Source organism: Cygnus olor, chromosome 3, assembly GCF_009769625.2.
Source record: "Cygnus olor isolate bCygOlo1 chromosome 3, bCygOlo1.pri.v2, whole genome shotgun sequence".
NCBI lineage: Eukaryota > Metazoa > Chordata > Aves > Anseriformes > Anatidae > Cygnus > Cygnus olor.
Genome location: NC_049171.1, coordinates 110,501,162 through 110,521,150, shown reverse-complemented (window position 1 = coordinate 110,521,150; position 19,989 = coordinate 110,501,162). Strand labels below are relative to the sequence as shown.

At 45.6% G+C, this 19,989-nt stretch overlaps 1 protein-coding gene and 1 long non-coding RNA gene across 3 annotated transcripts in view; one reads left to right on the top strand and one right to left on the bottom strand.

Moving 5' to 3' along the window:
* Nucleotides 1-9,500: 9,500 nt before the first annotated feature.
* On the bottom strand, nt 9,501-11,843 carry LOC121068175. Its single transcript, XR_005818676.1, has 2 exons — nt 11,508-11,843; nt 9,501-11,281 (listed from the first exon to the last, which is right to left on the bottom strand). It is a non-coding gene; the product is annotated as an uncharacterized LOC121068175 (long non-coding RNA).
* The window catches only part of SERTAD2 (SERTA domain containing 2), an 82,023-nt gene continuing 73,176 nt past the window's right edge, over nt 11,143-19,989 (top strand). The window contains exons 1-2 of one of the 2 annotated variants that reach the window (XM_040553230.1): nt 11,143-11,279; nt 12,141-12,274. The gene's annotated coding sequence lies outside the window, so the exon portion shown is untranslated. Of the gene's footprint in view, nt 11,280-11,804; nt 12,275-19,989 lie in introns of those variants that run through there. The other variant, XM_040553229.1, reaches the window with a different exon arrangement.

The window sequence follows — 19,989 nt, the reverse complement described above, 5'->3', positions numbered from 1 at the left end:
AAGCTGTAAAAAGAAGCCCATGGCAAGGTGGGCAGGGCAGGACTCATTGACATGTAGCAGGAGGCGCCCTTTGTCACCCATCTTCCAACCTGAGGTGGAAAACATCCCCTCCAGACACTGCATTTGCTTTTTTTTCAGGGGTGTTTGCCTGGAGGAAACAGGTTCCCTGGGCTCCAGTGTCTTCCCATGGGCTGTCTGCAGCATGCTTTGGAAGGAAGCCGTGCCACTGAGCTGGTGCCTCCAAGCTTGCTCCTTACCTTGCGCCAGTGCCCGGGGGATGTCCCATCGCACCAGGCTGCCAAACCCAAATCTGCTCCTACCTCTGCCAGCAACTCAGAAACACAAATAAATATCACACTGGACACATTGCTGAGCATGCGAACAAGCCTCATTCTCCTGGGATCTGCCTCACCCCTCAGTAGGACTCCCTGCACCTTCCTCTCAAGCAGGTGGATGGGATTCTGACCTGGAAGGTCAAGGTCCAGTTGAATCCAGCAGCTCCCAAATGCTCCCACTCCTCTCCCACCATCTCCCTTCTGGGACTGACCACCACTCTTCCCTGGCTCCTTCGGTGAGAGCAGACAATTCAAATGTTATTAAAATAAAATTAACAAATTGTCCCATGCCACTTCCAGTTTCTAAAGCGTCCCTTTTTATTCCCTGCAAGTGGTTTTTACTTCTTTAAATTTAAGATGGTGCTGGTCACCTTTGCTCCAAAAATACACAAAGCTGCTGCATAACTATTTTCCAAATAATTAATCTTTCCAGTGGAATAACTTAAAGCCCCACGTTTCCTGTTATGTTATACAGCTGCAATTTGTAACTAGAGATCCTGCACTGCGCTACGTGGGCAGAGGGCCAAGGACATGGCGCTTTACCTACACAAGAGCCCTACATAAATAATCCTTAACCACAAGTTAAACAGTTAGGCACTGTTCGGTTCAAGAAAAAGGACAGGGAAACAAAAGCCTTTCTTCTGGTCGTCGTTGTTTCACAGTTCAGCGTTAAAATTTAGGTGGATGTTGCTGGTATTTTATTTTGCACGCTCCAGTGGCAGGGCATGCTTCTTTCTCATGTGCAGGCATTCGTGTGGCGGGGAAATACGTCCTCTGTTCTACCACCAAAAGTGGTTTTATTGATTAATTCACGTTTCACACAAATCTTTTGGCTGTCATAAAGATTACAGATGCCTTCTTAGCTTATCTTCAAGATATGTCAGGCATAAATCCTTGCTTTCCTCCCCAGAAGCGGGGCTAACAAGATCCTACTAACTGGCAGCATGAACTGGGACTGCACCTGGATTTGTGGTGGCACAATGGAAACCAATTCCTCCCTTCTCCTCTGGGCCTTTTCTTTGCAGCCACATGCTGTTCAACCCGTGATCCTGATTAAAACAGCCCGTCAAGGGCTCACCTCCACCTTCCCCATGCAGGCTCCGGAAATCACCAAGTCTTACTCGCCACGTGCGTTTTGTGTGCCTCTGATAACAAAATCATGTGCGTTGGTGGGGTGGGGGAATGCAGAGCTTAGATGCAATAGTGGCAGAATTTATATGCATTAAAATTCATCCGAATCGTGCATACTACTCTTACACCTTCATGTGCTCATGTGTCACGTTCCCAAAGCTATCTCATCCCTGAAGACACAGCAATGCGCCTGGAGGAAGGTTGTGGTGGGATGGTAAGATCCACAAGCACCTAAGCCAGGTCAGCATCTAACTCCCCATGCTGTCAGTGGGATTTTACGTGTCTATTTGCACTTCCCAGCCCCTAAATATACCTGAAGTATCTAACTCGTGGTTAATAGGGGCTAATGCAAGCAGTATGGGATCCAGTGGTCACATGTCCCCTGTGGGAGCAGGCATCATCTGCTTGCCTCCTCTTTTTGGGGAGAAAATGAGGAGCCAGCAGGTGGGATGTGCTGCCCTGGTGCCTGGGGCACTCCACAACCCCATCATTCCCCAAACCAGCCCCTGCCAGCGTGGAAAAACCAAAGTTCCCACCACACCGGTCAGGAGGAGCCCATCAAGAGGGAAATGATCTGAAATGAGGCAAACTTGAACACGGCTTCCGCAAGGCGTGAAAATTATCTTGTTTCATGCTTAGAATAACCCCATTACTGCAATATCCTGAATGAATTACGCCAAACTTGCCATGCGCACGCACAAAAAAAAATTTCCCTTTGGGCTACTTAACAACAGCGAGAAATTTCAGAAACGGAAGCTCCTGAAAAGAGGGAATTTGAATAAAAGTGTCCTTTGGAACGTAACTACAAAGTGGGTATCATACGGCTTTGATATTTTTAATGGCACTTCTCCTCCTCATTGTGAAATACAGTTCTTTTGTACCCGAAGACTCTTGAAAAGCTTAATCTTGCACGCATTGTGCTAAGGTATGCATTAGGAAACTCCTCAAATTAAGACCTCTTTGAGGAGCTGATCACTGCAGCGGCTGGGAAGGCCGGAAGAAAAAAGCAGCTCTGAAAAGGAAAATGATTTTCTCCCGGTGAGAGAGGAGTATTTATTGTAAACACGGACGGTGGTGTCTTACACTGCGTTATGAGCAACGGTGCTCGTGTCTTGATTTGTAGTGTCTGAGCACAGAGCTGGTTAATTTGCCACCCCTCGAGGCTGTCGAAGCACTGTTGGGTCAGAGGGAAGAGGAGGCTGTGTGCTCTTCCGTGGGCTGGGGTCCGAGCTCCAATGCCTGCTTTCTTGTGAGGGATCCAAGTGAAGAGTTTGTGCCTGGCTTCTTGGACACTGTAAGCAGCCATCCAGTTCCTGGCTAACTTTTTGGAAGCACTGAAGAGTTCCTGTTTTAGCCAGGATAGACCCAACAAGGACAAGAGCTGAGTTGAAGAGCATTTTTCCTGCCTAAATCTGGTCCATGCATCGTCTGTATAGAGAAAATCCCAACCTAAGAGCACTTAGCATCCTCCTTGTGTATGGGTAAACACATGAAGTTCTTGCTTTTTCCTGAGTCTGTCTTAGAGTTTTCCTCACGTGTGACAAAGCCACGAATGCTCTTTTAAGATCAGACTTATCCCAAAGACTGGGAGTACCACCTGGACACGGCTCCATGTCAGCACAACTCTTGCTAGAGAATCCCTGCTAAGTGTGATGGAAAAAAACTTTGAGCAGCTCTTGCACATCATCAGACACAGAAGAGACATGAATCCAGGCTAAACCTGGCTTTATTTTTTCCACTGCTAACAGAAATACATATTGTTTTGCCATGTTTGGTAGTTTCTCCCAAAAGTCGAAGCGACGGGTGGCCATCTGCTTGTGGCAAATGGGCAGAGAAGGATGGGGCAAGAAATGGCAAGGGCAGGATGAAAGATCACACATCTCTCAGGAAAAGGGGTGATGGACTGGTGAAAAAAAGAAGCAAACCAACCAAAAAGTAAAATAAACTTACAGAAACGTGGAGGAGTTCCAGTAAAAGGGGAAAGAGAAACAACCTGGAAGCTGCCCGCGGCGCTGGGGACGGTATATTTAGTTAAGCCACTGGTACTTTCCTCCGTCGGGAAAAGTGACAATTGCAGGGCTTAGGTCTTAATCCAACAAGGGAATTTCGACGTGGGCTTATTATAAAGATGTGAGTAATCCTCACGGTTTCAGCTTGGAAAGGTAGGCTCCAGTTTGTATCAAGCCTACTGCCGGGACAGACATCACTGTTAGGGGAAAAAAAAAAAAAAGACATTCTGAACCTATTTTGCTTGAGTCACATGTTTTATTTGTGCCTTCGAAAGTTGTATGTACCCGTACTAAAAACGTGGGTGCTAAAAACATGAAGAGTTGAAGGTCCCTACAACTGTGCCTATATCCAGTGCTGCTTGAGATGGCACCAAACCAAAAAGCCCTTCTGACACATCCATTGGCATCTCCTCCTCGATATAGGACCTGTCGGGAGCAGGGCAAAGTCTCCATCTCTGAACAGAGAGCCTGGCCAGACGTTTCACAGCAGGAATTTCATTCACTGGACCTTAGGCTGGGGTTCTTTCTGCACCCATCCTTTCGAAATAGTAACAAACCCCAAAGTTTTGAAGCTTAAGCTTCGCTTTGGACACTGGGACGTCAGTGATACTTGGGTGCTTTTGAAGCTCAGCTCGGTAGGGAGTTTTTCCTGGGGGGAGATGATCCTGTTCCCTCTTTTTGGCAATTTTTCACTACTTCAAACACTTCGGACTGCCCTGATGTGGCAGAGACCACCATGTGCTGCTCCTTACATACTCTCCAAGGAGAGCCCCAAATCTGGGAGAATTTACTGTGGTCCTTGAAAAGGAGCATATCCCACATGTCAGCCTGGCAGCTTTGCCTTTAGCAGGTCCACTTTCGAACAAGTTGATGCAGACAAGATGTTCATCAACACATTCCTCTGCTTCTTTCTGATGGATTGATGTAAGCAAATCCTAATAAGAATAAGGGATTGTATCAAAAAATAGAGAAATAAAGCAGAGTCAAGATGCTCAAAAATACCTCAGTGTTGCAAATCAAAAAAAAAAAAAAAAAGGAAAATGACTGGAATACCATTTTGTTTAATAAAAAAGGCCTCCGTTTGCATTATATGGCCTTAGACATGGGTTCTTTGCAAGAAGAGCCCCAGCACAGCTTGCAGCACCTGGGGGCTGCTGCTGGGGGCTCACAGAAGAAGCAAGGGGGCCATCTCTGGTAGCGTGTGGTGGCGACAAGGACAGAAACACCAACTCAAAATCCCCTCTGGCACCCCTCCAACCTCTGCCTTTTGCCCCCTGCGAGGGCAACGGGACCTGGAAGGCCCTTTGCAACGCCTGCACGAGGCCAGCAGCATCCTTGGGACGCGTGGTTCATTCTTCCCCCCCTCTCCAAGCTTGGGGCCGGCGAGCGGAGGAAGAGCGGGGAGGGCCGGCATGACGCACCCCATCGGCATTAGAAGACTTCAGCGGCTATTTATAGGCCCCCGCCGACCGCAGAAAGCTCTCGGCCTCGCTTTTTCCTCCCTCCCTCTCCCTCCCTGGCTTCAGCTCAGCGTGCGGGGGGAGCGAAGGAAAGGCTGGAAAGCTGCCGCTGTGCCCGAGTGTGACATTCCCGAGCATGGCAAGGATTTCGGCCCCTCCGCTACTGGAAGCGCCCGGCACATCCAGTCCGAACTAATTAATTTCAGCACACTGGCTTTCTGGCCTGGTGCTCTTTCCTCCAGCTTTTTTTTTAATTTGGATTTCTTTCTCTTTTTTTCTTTTTTTGCTTTTTATTTTTCCCCCCCGTCTTTGCACAGTTTCGCTTCCCAGCTCCTGGCACAGGCTCGTCTATTCCTCGGCACGGCTGGATAAACACCACGCAGTGCAGAGAAGGGGACCTTGCTATCGGGCAGGGCCAATTTTTCCTTAATTCCTGCCAAGCCCTCCCCATCATATCCCCTTCAATACCTAGCCCGAGCTACGTCCCTCATTTTAGCCGTCCTTTACACCTTCGGATACCCTCACAACTGCAGGGGCAGCCTATAGGGGCTGTGCTCCTCGTAATCTGTTGCCCTTTCCACGCACACATCCCCAGCTCCATGAGGTCCACAAGGGCTGAGCTGAGCTGCGGATGGGAACAGTCCAGCACTGCCCCTGCACCCCTCCTGCACACCTCTTCATCATGGTGACACAATTTGTCTCCCATCACTGTCACGGCAGCGCTCACCCTCTTGGCACGCAGGCAGCATTTGTAGGCAGGAATAAAAAATTCGGCACACCTGTGTTTGGGCAGCAAGGCAAAAAGAAGGAGTCCTGTCTGTGACAAAGCTGATGGAGAAGCAAAGCCATTTATAATCACTCCAGCGAAGTGAAAAATCGAGGTCACTGGAGGTGCGCATCCACTCTTTTTTTTTTTTTTTTTTAACAAAACAATGCCGATTTTCACAATATTTATTGCCAGCGTCATTTCTAGCAGAAACACTCCTGTATGAATGCAGGCCCTCGGGTTTACAATGGAGGTAAGGCAAGGCAAGTGGGTGAATTAAATCCGTAGCGAGATGCTCTCTTCTGCTTTCGTGTCGAATTAACCATTGCCCTGCCTGTGAGGCTGTGCTCCTTGCAGCTCCATCAGCGCTGCAGAAGGAAGGCAATCGAGGGGCTAGCGTTTTTTGGGGTGCGGAGAGATGAGCCTTATCTGTAAGTAAATCATTTTACCACTCTGTTTTTGTGCCCGCCATATCGATCCAGGCTGTAGCCTTTGGGGTTGTCGCCCACTGCCAGGGTATGTACACTCCCCGTGGGCTGTGGGGCTTCCAGCTCTGTCGGTGAACAAGCAGATGTTGAAAAAGGATACAGCTATTTCAAGAGCTATGTCTGAATTTAGGGATGTTGCTTAATATTTGGCTTCCAAACAAGGGAATACTACTTCCTCTACAAGCTCATCCTTCTGAAAACTGGGTTAGGGAAAGAAATTGGTTCTTCTCGACCTGGAGATGTCCCAGCCCTGCCCCGAGAACTGGGCGTTCACCCCTGAAATTTGGGATAAACTGGTAAAATTCCGGGATGCTTCTGGAAGGCTGTTTTCAAAGCAGATCAGAACCAACCGCCTGCACAGGAGAAGTTAGTTTTATTCCTCAGTTTTCGGTTCCTTAGTTTTGGAGGCACTTTCACAAACTCTAAAAGCAAATTATCCCTCCACCAGCACAGATCCAGCCTTGACCTTTCCGTAGTGTAATTAAAATTTTAGAGCGCTTTGCCAGATTGCCATATGTCTAAAATTGTTCCTTTCATTTCTACCCTGCTTTCTGCCAACTCCAACGTGTAAGGAATTGGTGGTCGCAGCTCACAATAAATGTCTGCTCATTTTCATGCATTAAAATCCTGATTTTGAGGGACCTGCAGCTCGAGCTGAACAAACATCACATAGGATACGATTTGCTCTCGAATTTAGCATGCTTGTCCACATGCAGCTTACACTTTCTCTGAATTTCTGTGCACGAAATTTTCTCACCGAGTATTTCCTAAAAATCCAGCTTGTCCTCACGGACCACACAAAAGCACCTCTGCTGTAAGTATTTAATGTTTGGCATCCGACGGAGGAGGTGTGTTGAGATCCTTGGTTTTTATTGCATTTATGCCCGTGTCCCAGCTTTGCTGCTCCACTCCTAAGCAGGGAAAAAACAAACAAACAACCACCACCATGTGGCCTCTGCCCCAGACGTGCTGCAGTTGGATGACAACTGAAAGCATTAGATCAGAAACATTTGTAAACCAGGCAATGATGCTGTTGGAGGAGAAGTACTTTTATTTATGAAGACAGCTGAACTTTCAGATCACTTGAGACACTGATGTTTGGCAGTGCTGGGCAGGGCGTCAGGCATAGGTGCAGCTTCCAAACACGTGTGTACATGGCATGGTCTAGGGATAAAAACTTCCAGGTTCTTTTCCTCTGCATAAAGGAGGGTCTTCTTTCTTGTAAAGAGAGCTCTGGCACTCCTCTCTTGGTCTTTTCCTAAATGAAGAGCTCAGGAACGTGATGCTAAACTGTGGAGTGTGTGTATCAGCCTGTTTATGTGCCAGCGATAATGACGTTGAGCTCAAATCTCAGCCTTTCAAAATGCACAATTACACTCCATGTCCTGCAATAAAACTGCTAATTTTCATCCAACTGTTTTGAAAGAGACACCTCTCTTAAGAAAAGCAAGTACTTTCCACTGCTATACCTTTGTTCCCAGTTCTACCTAACACCTACATCAGAGAAAACAGAGAGGAAAAAAAAAAAGTACTAGAAATGCAAAGCAAAATGTTTAAAGCGGCAGTTGACACTGTCTCGGTACACAGTATTGTTATTTCTTCGCTGAATTCAGATGGTCGCCAAGAATCTGCAATCTTGTTGCAGCTGGACAGTGTTTATAGACATATGGCAGAGGATGGTTTTCAAAGGAATTTAAATATCGCAGGGAGCGGTTTTATATTCCAGGGCCCCAGGTTTGCTTTGTGATAGCGGTTTACTTTCACTGTTGCTCAAGAAAGGAGCTCTCTGTTCAGAGGGAAATGAAGAAGGTGTGAAGTGAACAAATAAAATGTTAAATTTTCCATCCCTGGCATAGCAGAGGAATAGGAAACAGCATGGCAGCAAAAAAAGACGAGGCCAGAGAGACAGGAGAGATACATGACCTGAACAAATCAGGTCATATAATGCTGTTTTACATTCCCTGAGTCAATGAACATAAATTAACACCAGGTAAGATGACTGTGTTTTTGAGATAAAATTTTGCCTTCCATGAATACCCTCTAAAATGGGCTTAAAAATTCTTTCCATAAACATTTCTAGCCGCTAATCTAATAGACTGGAATGTTTTCAAAAAGCAAACACAGCTGAAGGAAATTTGCTGCTTTTATTCATTTATAAGGGAATATTTGCAGGTTTTTGAAGGTATTCCCTGAGGTCAAGAGTAAGTAAACAAACTTATTTTGTAAACAGCTGTGGTGCAGTAAAAGCGCCAGGGGTTGAGGTCTTTGTGTGAAACGATTGACCAAATGCTCTCAAGTCTATGATGGCCACCAGAAAGGGGTGCAAGAGTCTGAGTAAGCCACAGCACCACGCTCGAGGTACGCCTGGATGCAATCGGGGAGGGATCTGGCCCCTCTCACCCCTGGTTTGGGCTTTGAAACCTCAACTTCAAGGGCTGCAGGGGGAATTACTCCTGGTTTGCAAGGGTGGCAGAGCCGTGTGGGACCTACTCATGCACCTTGAGCAGACCTGCGCAGTCCCTGTGCCCGTGCAGCATTTCCATTCCTCCTTTCAGTTTTGTGGTTTGTTTCTTTCAGTTTAATGACTTCTGTAGAAGCAGCTGTGGAAACCTTAAGGGGAGCTGGAGCCAAAACTCAGACACACTACCTTCCTCCACAGTTTTGCTCCACTTACAAATTATGGAGGGCAAGCTACTGAATTTCCAGGCCAGGGACAAGAATCGTCACTGCCGAGTTGATCCTCGCCTAAACTGCACTGCACTAGTCTAATCACAAGTGGGTTTGAAGCAGTTTAATGGACACGGTGTAATTTTAACAGCTAACTTGGTTCAACTCAGTAGTAGCTTGACCAAGCTGAAACAAGCCTGCTCTTAACCTACACACCGAGCTAACAAAATCAAACTAAACTGCCTCAAACTGAAACCACCTTCGGCAGGAGGCCGTGTTCTCAGACTTTTCTCTGTAACGGTGAGATTGAGATTTTCAAAGTAAAAGCTGAGATCTTCATATAATTGCTTCCTTGCCTACATTGTCCCTGAAGAAAAAACTGTGCTACACTGGGAAAGCCGCGGCACCGCGACGATGTGAAATATTACCTTGGTTGCTTTCTATGAAAGCACACTCGCAAAGCCCCCCTAGTAGGTTGTAGCAGCAGAGCAAGATGATTGCTTATAGACTTTCACCCTCTAGAAGCAATCGTGCCCAAATTCACGAGCTGTTTTCTGTCTAAATTCTGCTAGAATATTACCTCTCAAGAACACACAGCTGCAAAAAGACCATCCACCCTGAAACTCCCACCCCTTTCAGTTCTCTGAAGAGGGTACGTGTGTGCATATATATATGTGTGTGTGTGCGTACCAGTGAATGCTAAATACTCTGTTCATCATTTTATTTGCTGAATTGCACAGAATCTGATGCAAAGCCATGTTTTGTGCTGTGTTCAGAAGTCACTAAGCATGAATCAGGATGTAAGCACTGCTGAAGACTGCAGAACCTTGCAAATATTCTAACCTCTTACTATTATTGCAGGAAAAATTTATAAGACAGGTCTTAAATTCTCTGCTTTTGCTACCAATACAAATATGGGGATCACCTGTGAAAATCCTTCAGTATTCCCAATGATTAGCTGCAGTGAATCCTTTAGTCGAAGTGCCTTGGGTTTCAATGTAAACAGGTCTGCGTAAAGCAAAATACATGTTTGTATTTGTAAATTTTAATGCAAATGGAGAGAAGAGCAAAAAGCAGCATGTGTAAAACAAAACACAATAAAATAACAGTATGGTGGATTTGGTTTATTCTAATCCAAACACAATTAAAGCAAGAGCATTTACAATAGCACAGCTCAGCAGATTCCAACAGGAATGGAAATATTAGTCAACAAAAAGTTTTATTAAGGTGCAAGCCAGGGTGGGGGCTGGAGAAGCCTTCAGATGCTTTCAAAGCAGACTGATGAAATGGAGAAGTTGGGGTAGTTATTAAACAACATTCCTGTCCTAATTTTATCTCAAACAGAATTCAAAGATTTATGGCTTCATACAGCTGATGAGCTGAGCAGTGCTACAGCCCAAGCAATTCTGCATGTAAGAAATCCTTGGATCACCAGCATGATGAAGATGGTGTCAGGAGAAAACTGAGATGCACAAAGCCAGACGTGTTTCATAGCATCTGTGGGTAAAATTAAAATATACCCATAGTAATAGCTAATTTCTTAAACTTTGATGAGCTGTGTGCCATTGTTAAATGCTCAGGAAAGTGTAAGACCCCACCTTACTGGTCTTAGTTTTCTTTCTGTTTCATACTAGAGAATCTTGAGTGTCATCCATCCCAGATTTCTTGAAGACAGCTAGCAGGATTATGCCATAAATGCTGAGACAACCCTGCATTGTGTTTTTTTTCTTTTTGTGGGATTCAACATTGCTGCTTCAACTGGGGGACTGTGAAATCTTCCCTCCGGCTTCCCAGCCCTCAATAAAAGCGACCAGGAATAACCTACTATTTCTAAAGTGGAAAACAAGAACAAATTATTGCAGGTTAGTTTTTTCAGCTCTTCATTTAGCGTGGAGGCTAAAATAAGAAAAAAAGACTGTAAATATAGCAGTCTGTCCAGGGAGTAAGTTTTGAAAGCAAAGAAAACAAAGCGTGTATTTTTGCAGCCAGGGAAAACGCCGGAATAGTCCCTGATTCTGATAGACTTATGTGAGGTAACGCAATGATGTGATCAGCTGTTTTACTGGAAAAAAAATAATAAAAGAGTTTAAGAGTTTGTGTGAAGGGGGGAAAGGCAATTTGAGTATCTCGTTTCCTTCACCAAGACTAAACGCCTGGTAGGGCTCCAGCGCTTGTTGGGAACTCCTAGCAGGCACTACTTCCTCGCTCTGCCCAAAATAAATTCCTCCAATATTAATCATTCGCGAAGGCAGCATTGCGCTTTTCTTTCACAGGGCTGATACCGCTCTTATCTGCCGGCTCCTCCCAGCAGCGCAGCAGGAACTGCTCTTTCGCAGCGCAGCCTGTCAAGGCGATCACTTTCAGCATTTTTTTTTTCCCTTCAAATTTTGACGGAACGCCGGAACCCGCTTTGTTCTCTCAAAACCTGACAAAAAAATATAAATAAAAAAGGGGGTATAAGCAGCGGGACGTGGACCCGAGACACCTTTCGGACCCCAAAAGCCCCGGCTCCCCCCTCATTCCAGCCCCGCCTCGCTGAGGTAATTCCCGCCCGCCCGGCGCCCGCCCGCACGCCGCCGGCTGAGGTGACCCCGCCCGGAGCCCGCCCGCCCGCCGCCTCCAGTCACGCTCCCGCCCCCGCCCTGCGTGACCAGCTCTCCCGGCGAGCCCTCCCGATTGGTCCGCGCCGCGCCGTCCATCAAGCCGCCCCGCGATGCTGATTGGAGGAGGCGGCAGGCCAAGCCGCAGCGCCCGCCCCGCGGGGGGTCCCCGCGGCCCTCCCCGGCACTTCGCGCAGTGTCCTCAGAAGACTCATTGGGCCGAGCGGCGCTGGAGGGAGAGGGGGGCGCGCCTCGCTTCCCATTGGCCGGTTGCCGCGTCAATCCACCGAACACCCGCTTCTCATAGGGCAGCGGGGGCGGCGGGGGCGGGGCGGGGCGGTGCCCGGCGGGCCCGCCCTGTGACTAACTCCCGTGTGTGAGTCACGGCGCGGCCCGGCAGCGCCGTTAAATGCCGTGTGCGGGCGGGCGGGCGGCGCTGCCTGGGCTGCCGCCGCCTCCTCTTCCTCCTCCCCCCGCTCCGGTACCCGGCCGGCGGGCCGCGCCTGTCACCCTGTCACATCCCCCCCCGCGGCCCCCAGTCCCCCCGCAGCTCGCCCGCCGCCTGCCGAGTCCCCGCAGCGGCATGGGATAGAGCAGCGCTCCCTCAGCGCCCGGCTGCCAGCTCCTCGCTCCTTTTAACCCCGTTTTTTCTATAAAAAACCCTCATTTCTCCCCCAAACACACACCTCTCTCAAACCTCCTCGCCCTCCCCGTGCCGTGCGGGCGCCCCCCGCCCCGTTGTGCCACCCTTTTCCCCTCAGCGCACCCCCGTCCTCAACGGTCCCCAACGGTCCTCGCCGCGGAGCCCCCCGGAGCGGGTGAGTGCCGGGCTCGGCGGCTCGGCTCGGGGCCGGGAAGGGGTCGAGGGGGTCAGGGGGAGCCTCAGGGGGAGCCCCCCCGGAGCCTGGAGGTGTTTTGGGGTGCGCAGCGAGGGCTGTGTGGAAGTTTTTTTTTTTTTTTTTCGGGGGTTGTGAGGGGCTGCTTTGGGCTGGTTTGGTCGCGAAACTAAAAGAATAAGAAAATAAAAGGGTGAAAATCGCGCCGTGCTGACCGCGACGCGTTTGGTCTCCGTGAGGGGAGCGCTGAGATGCGAGGAGCAACTGAAAGTTGTTGGGGGTCGGGGGGAGGCTCTGCCCTGGCCCCATTGCCTGTGCCCTTCCTTGTGGGCAGGGAGAAGTGACCCCAAACACCACTTTTTTTCCCTCAGGTAGCCCCAATCTTCTCGCCCAGGTGTTTGGGTGTGGGGAAATAAGCGTGTGGTAGCTTCGTGTCGTGGTCCTGAGCAGGGGGAAAGTCCTGCTGGCAGCTGGGGCTGAGGCTGGGGGAGCTCAGTGTGGAGTTGTCATGTCTCTATTTCACTGCCATTGATTTTTCTTGAGGTATTTTTAGAAATGTGAATGTGGTGTACGTTCTTGTGTGGCGTGCAGTCAGGGTAGCTAAAATAAAACAGATACATGGAAAACCCTAGCAAATAGAGCACTCTTTCCACATGCAGAGCTTCTGTAGCTTTAGCACTCTGTCGGGCTTAGCTGTTAATGTTAGCTGCTTGTATTTTGTAACTCATATCATACGGAAACTGATTGCTGACTTGAAGGCTTACTGGATCTCACAGCACTCCCAAATTGTCTTTCTCAGGCACATGAAAATTAAAGAGACGTGTACTGAACTTCTGTTAAAAGGAATGGCCACCATCTTTCTGAGGGTCTTCCATGTGAAGTTTTTTTTTTTTAAGGCAAATACTCTTGTAAGGTGAAGTAAAGTATGGCTTCAGTCAGTAGGTGCTTAAGTGACAGGTCAGTAAATTTCTAGAGGAAATGAAGTCTTTAACAAATCTCGGCTTGTATCTATAAAGAGGGGAGGGGAGCAAACAAACAAAAATCCACTCTGAGGTGGTAAGAACCCCAAATACAAAATCAGCCCTTAGCAGTATCCGTGGGAGTAACTTGCCCAGTATATCCTAAACCTTCCTAAATATCTGCCGCTTTCCCCTTTACCGTGGGGTCCTTGAGCTGCGGTCTCTTCAGTCAGTATGAAGCAGGCCTGTCTCTCCTCTGGTACTAGTTTAACACCAGTGTGACTCCATTAACTTCAATGGAGTGGATTTGCATGAATGTGAAAAGTAATGAAGAAACCCGTGTTTTTAGAGAGCCTCCAGAGCAGTGACGTGATGAGCTCTGACTTCCTCTCTCACCAGACCCAGTTCTGCCACCCTTACTCACAGGAGTAGTACTTTACTGCACGAGTCCTCCCTGTGATGGTGCTTGTGTGACTGCGTGTGCACCATGGCACCAGCCTGGCTGAATGAGAACAGCAGCTGGTTTTACAGCTTTTTTTTCTCCCCCTGAAATGAGAATGCATTAGCTGACTTTTTCTTGGGTTGGGAAGAAAATTTCAGAGGACTTTAGGTAAAGCTGCTCTCTCAAGTGACCATACCAAAAGTAACCATTAAAGACCTCTGTGCTTCTGGTAAAACAAGCAAGTTCTACGTTTTCTGCGTGTTTAGCTTTCCCTTGTTGCTATGGAAAGTAGAAAAAAGATTGTCGCAGAAGTCGTTATCTTGTCCTGAAATTCCTCTGTGCCTGAGGGAATCCATACCTACATGCAGTGTTCAAGCTGTGGTGTTTTTTTGTCTCCCAAAAAAAAAACCAACCCAAATTCATGTTCTGTTGTTTAAATGTTTGCTCTTGAAATCATTGGTGGCAGGATCAGGCCCTCAGTTGTTTTTCTTTAAAGCAGTTGGTGGTGGCTTGTATGTGATGTTGTAGAGAGATAGTGGAGATAGTATTATCTGGAGTGTCCACAGCTCAGCTCCACTGCCCTGTTACAATCTCAGAAGAAAGCGCTGTGCTAACCCGCCTGTAAAGAAAATAGTTCTAACAAACCAGGGCTCTCTTCTGCCTTTACTCTCTTATTTATAAATATCTCTTGAAAGATCTGTTGATACTCTTTCAGAACAAGACACAATTCTTTCGTGTTTGTTTCATGTTTTCATTTCCTTGTGTGACTGTGTTCATTGCTAAGCTTTTGTGTCACTGATTGAGATGTTATTGTAATTAACATTAATTATGCAAACTAGATTGTTTTTAGAGGCTCTTCAACTCCGTATTGATACTGTCAACTTGTTTGTTTGTTAAACAAAAATCCACACATTTCACCGTTCTCAGAGGAAATTGATCAGCTGTTTCCAAATTAATGTGCACATGGGAAACGATGGCAATATTAAGCTGCTTTATTTAAAACGTCACACTGAATCTTGAGAGAGGTGGTGAATACATTACAGTTGGGTCTGAAATATCAAGGCAGGCTAACCAGGGGGAGCAAGAAAGGGGACCTAGGTACAGCCGTTTGGGGACGGTGTTTACACCGCAGAGTCCCACCACATTCTTTCCACAGAGATGGTACTGGATTAATTGGGCCAAATTCTGCAGTCCCTAATTAAGCAAAACTCTCACCAAAGTATCCTGGAGCTGTCTGCTTGGTTATGGACTGCTGAATTTGTACAAGAAATGGAGAAAAACAGCAGAGTTTACTTCATTAATTATTTAGGACATTTTGGATTTTAGGCTTGGAGTAGATATCTTCCCTTATTTCTTTTAATTTAGAACGTGTTTGAGTTTTTTGTAAAGAAAAACCTGTTTTTTTAAAAAAAAAAACACTTTGAATTATATCCACTAATAAAATATTCCCTGTAGCAATGGTAATGTTTTAAAAATAATTTTTTCTATGTTAATTATAGTGACATTCACAAGAGTCTTTGTCTGATTCTGAATCACCCCTTTGAAACACTTCTGAGCTGAGAAGAACTGTAAAATCTCTCCCTAGAAATCATAATTGTTCCAATATTTATATGTTGTATTGTTGTCTGCTCTCAGGAAGAAAAAAGAATGAGGGGTGGGGAGAAGAGTTTAAATGAGAACTTGTCGTCACGATATCAAGTCTGAAAATATATGCAGACTGGCAGATTATTCCCTGTCTTAAAAATTAAGTCTCTCTAATTTCCCATTTAAATAAGCAAAATTTGGTTTGCAGTTTGCTTTGGGTAATGAAAGAGGGTGGGTTTTTTTTTGTTTCTACTTTTGGTGCAGTGGTCCTCTGGAAAGTTAGAAACAGTGCCCTGGGGCTCAGCAAAGTGGAGGGTTTATAATTATATGGGAAGGCTCCATAGTATCAGTGAATTAGCATTAGCAGCTGAGTGAGTTTGTTAAGCTGTAGAGATGGTATTATGGAAATCAATAAAATGCTGATTTCTTTTTCTTATTGCAGATTCCAAGCTAAAAGGAAAAGATGTTGTTTGTTTGTCTGCCTTTTGTGTAGGCTTGCCAAACCATTAGCTGATTTGGAAAGGCAGGTTTTTCAGTTTAGACAATAAGTAGCAGATATATATAAAAATATATAAAACTTCTTTAAATCTTGATTTATTAGATTGTCTTGTAGAAATCACACTAACATCCTGGCCTGCAAGTGCCTTCAAGTGTGTCTGTCGGCAGAAGCAATAGTGAAGGTCACTTATTTTTCTTATGACATGCTGGTGTGACATTGTAGCCGAAATGCTATGTGTTCCTTATGTTTCTGTTTCTGCTGTAAGTTAACTCAGGTGTTGGGAGGGTTCTGGTGAGATACACTGTAATCCATGGTGAAAATAAAAGAGAAATAGTGACCTTAACTGTTTTCAGAGATGTGAGTCAGGAGGGCTGATATTAATCACCGTAAGATCTGTAATATGCATTGGCCTTTATTTCTTTGTCTCAAAGCTTCTCCTGCTTTTATTCTAGAAAGACAAGTAACCAGATCATTCATCACACTAAGCACTTACAGAGAGAGAAATGACAGATCAACAGCCTTATGTCGAGCACTTGGTAACATGTATGATGCATTAAGTTCTGGTGATCTATATAAAACACTTTAATTGGGAGGAACAGTAAATGGAGGAGCAGCCCTAGTCCAAGGGCTTTATGGCTTGTTTTTTTCTTCCTGATGAAAATTAAATCTAAGTTCATAATCAAATTATTTTATTAAATATCTGTATGCTGTGGCCTTTAAAATAGTCTGAAATGGTTTATTTGTAGTAAGATGCACTGTTGTCTTTGGGGGAACCTGGGAAAGCTGGCTGCCGTAGCGGTGGATAGCATGACTGATGGTAACCGTGGGCTTCGTGGACCTAAGAAGGTCCAACTCAGCAGCTTCTTCGGGAACACAACAGTGAGAATCTGTTTTGTGACATGTGAGTAGCATATGTACAGAGTTGAGGCATTTTGAGGCGTGCAAAGCATGTTCTCATATGAACAGAAACAGTTCAAAATGCCAGATTTATGAGGCAAGCAACAGTAAAGGTCAGCAACTTGAAAAATTAATGCTATGCTCTGTATTGACATTTCAGAGGGAATTCTGATGGGGGTGTGGTTCCAGCGAATGCAAACTTGTGGGTCCGGCCATACAGATAAAATAGACAGCCTCCCCCTTATCTCTTTGCCAGCCCAAACCTTGTTTTACTGACAAACTGGCAAAATTATGTTTATAGTCTCCCTGTGCTTTACTGTTTCTGCTAATCTCTAACCAAATGGAGCCAGTGAGGGCCGGCACAGGGCTCGTGGTTCTCAGGTACGGTTTAGAAATGGCACTCTGCTTCCTGGTGACTATGAGCAAGTGAAGTCACAGGAGGGCTGAGGGAGCTGGACTAACACAGTATGCAAGTAAATTCCTGATTCCCTAAAATGTTTGCCTGGGTTGTGATCTGCAGTACTTCCTGCCCTTGACATCGCTATGGGTGCCCGCTTAAGGACAGCTTAAGAACACAGAAATGAAAAAATGGGGATGGATCTTGGGAGAACCTGAATCATACCTTCTTAGCTCCTACCATGCAAAATAGGGATCCCAAGAAATACCAAGGATACTGCTTTTTATAACCGCAAAACTGCAGTAGTAACAATGACTTCAAAAGTAGCTTCTAGATAGAGAAGGAATTGTAGTCACTTTGTCTTTTCATAAGCTGTTGCTAATGCAGTTAAAGCATTACTTCTGAGAACAAGTGTGTTGAGAACTCCAATTCATCCTCTTTAAAATTTAAATTTCTATATTCATATATTTGCTCTGAGGGAAAAATAAAACATGGGTTGCTTGGTTATCCAAATTCAACATTCTCATAAAAAATGCACGTGGTGTTTTTTGTTGATTTAAAGTCAGATATTCGTGTTGATGGCTTTTTCACTTTTGGTTATCTTTTCTGGTTTCATTTTTTTTAAAATACCTTCAAGTGCTTTCCTTCTGTGTCCTGTCAAATTACTTTTCCATTGTTTTTGATTCTCTCTGCTTCTTTCTAGCCTTTTTTTCCCAGTTGTCATTCTTTTTGCACGGTACTGCTGTTTGCTTATAGAACAACATTAGCAGCTCTGAATAACACCGCTCTGTGCAGATTACAAATAAATAGCAACAGTTCCTTCTTTAAAAAGCTTATGGTGGGAATGTGAAATCTGGGGGACTGGCTCTTATTTTTTGCATCCCACACTTCTTGATTTTTGGTGTGGAGAGTTGTTGCACCACTGTCATGCAGCATTAAGGTGTGTGTTGAAGTGTGGGACACCAGTAATGTTTCGTGTCCTCTGCCCTTGGCAAGGAAAAGATTCGCTGCTGCTGAACTGTGGCCAGAAAGGAAAATGTGAAGGGAGAGCCTGCTGAAGGTGTGACACGAGTTGGTGCAGTCGGCCAGAAGGAATCAGGACCAGAGCCAGGAATAATACCCAGGTTTCATCAACTGCAGCCATGTGTCCTGTGCTGTACCAAAGCAGGTTTTTTGCTTCTATGCTTCGTGGAGCTCAGTTGTATTTATCTTTTGGTCATTCTGCTTATATTTAGTTGGCAGTCTTCTCTGCTGTAGTCTCTTCTCATCTTTAATATGTTATGGATACTACAGACCTCTCAGACTGCACGTCAGGGATGTTATTAAGCATCAGTGGGTTTTCTCTCACCTCACACTGGAATATTTGGCTCTTGCCAAAGGAATTGAGGTCAGAATCGTGGCCTCTTGAGTATCACGCACCAAAAAATATGTATGTGTTGGAGGTAGCAAAGTACTCCTAGAACAAACAAACAAACAAGACTTGTGAAGTTAAAGGTAATATTTGGTTTGTGATGCAATGTGAGAACTAGGTTATAAAGCGGGGTAGGTTTTTTGTGATGGTGTAAAGGTAAAAGGTGAAGCCTTCTCAAAAGAACCTTTAAACCCTTATATCTTTTTAAAGGACTGCACCAATCTTCTGCCGAACCTGCTGACTCGAAGGTTTTGGAAGGCCCTCGTTCCTGTGAGAGGGAACATCCTTGACAGTAAAGTTTCTAATCAGGGCTGAAGCCTCTAGGGCCTGATGGTGATAGTGGTTGTTGTCTGATATCAAGAGACACGATGGAAGAGGTAGCAGCCAGATGTGCGATGGGAAGATGCCCAGTAATAAGGCATCCTTCCAGCATTTAGCCAAAACTAGGAGGTTGTCTAAACTTTAATTTTTGAATATTTTGAATTCATTACCTGTTTTCAGATATTTCAGTATGAATTCTAGGGAAAGGCAGTGCCTGTCTTTTCAGACTTGCAGATTTTTATGGGTTTCCTACCTTGGAAAGTTAAAAAGGAGAAAACATCTCTGTGGGTATAGTCATCTTCTCTGCCCCTACCACGTTCAGAATGAGTCTTCCCTTGTTCAGAATAAAAGCTGTGATAATTCATTTCCTTTGCTATGACGATCCATTGCCCAAATGTCCTGCTAGTATAATTTGATCGTGGCGCTTAGACAGCTATCATATCACTCTTATAAAACAACAGCATTTGAAATCTTATAATCCAAGAAATCCAAAGCTAAAGTGCTTAGAGCAGTGACTAATTGCATGCTAGTGCATATTAGTGTATCCTCTTGAGTTATGTCCCTCATTGGCTGAGACAGACTTGCAGATGAGCTCTTAACATATTATTTAACAAGATGGTAGCATTCTGAGTTTAAATTACTTGTTGCTTTTTTTCTGTTTTTGTTTACCTTCTCCAGCCCCAGTTTAGGGTTCGGACCTCCCCGTTTGTTTTATGGGAAAGCCACAGTCCCCATTTCCTTCTAGAGCTGTTGCAGCATGAATGAGCAAAGTGTGTAGGGCTTCTTTCAGGGGCTACAAAAGTAGCCTGTGTTCTTTACACAAGAAAAGTTAAGAACGCTTATCTGTTTTCTTCGTTTTGTTTCACTTCCTTTTTCTCTTTTCTTCCCCACTTGTACTCCACTTCTAAAGGTCCTGGAGCAATTGCTCAGTCTATTTTGCATCTCCCCATTCAGGAAAAGGGGGAAGGTCTGCACTGGACTACACGTGTTCTCTCTAGCCCCTTGTCATCCCCAAGTCAAATTTCTTCAAGCTGCAACAGCAGAGGAAAAAAATCCTGTTTGAACACTTTTTTTCCTGGCTTTAATGAGAGATTAGGGAACAATTCTTCTTTTACAAAGAAGTAGCGTAGGTGAAGTAGTGTATCTTTAGGAAAGGGTCACCGCCACAGGAGAGCTGTTCAGAAAGG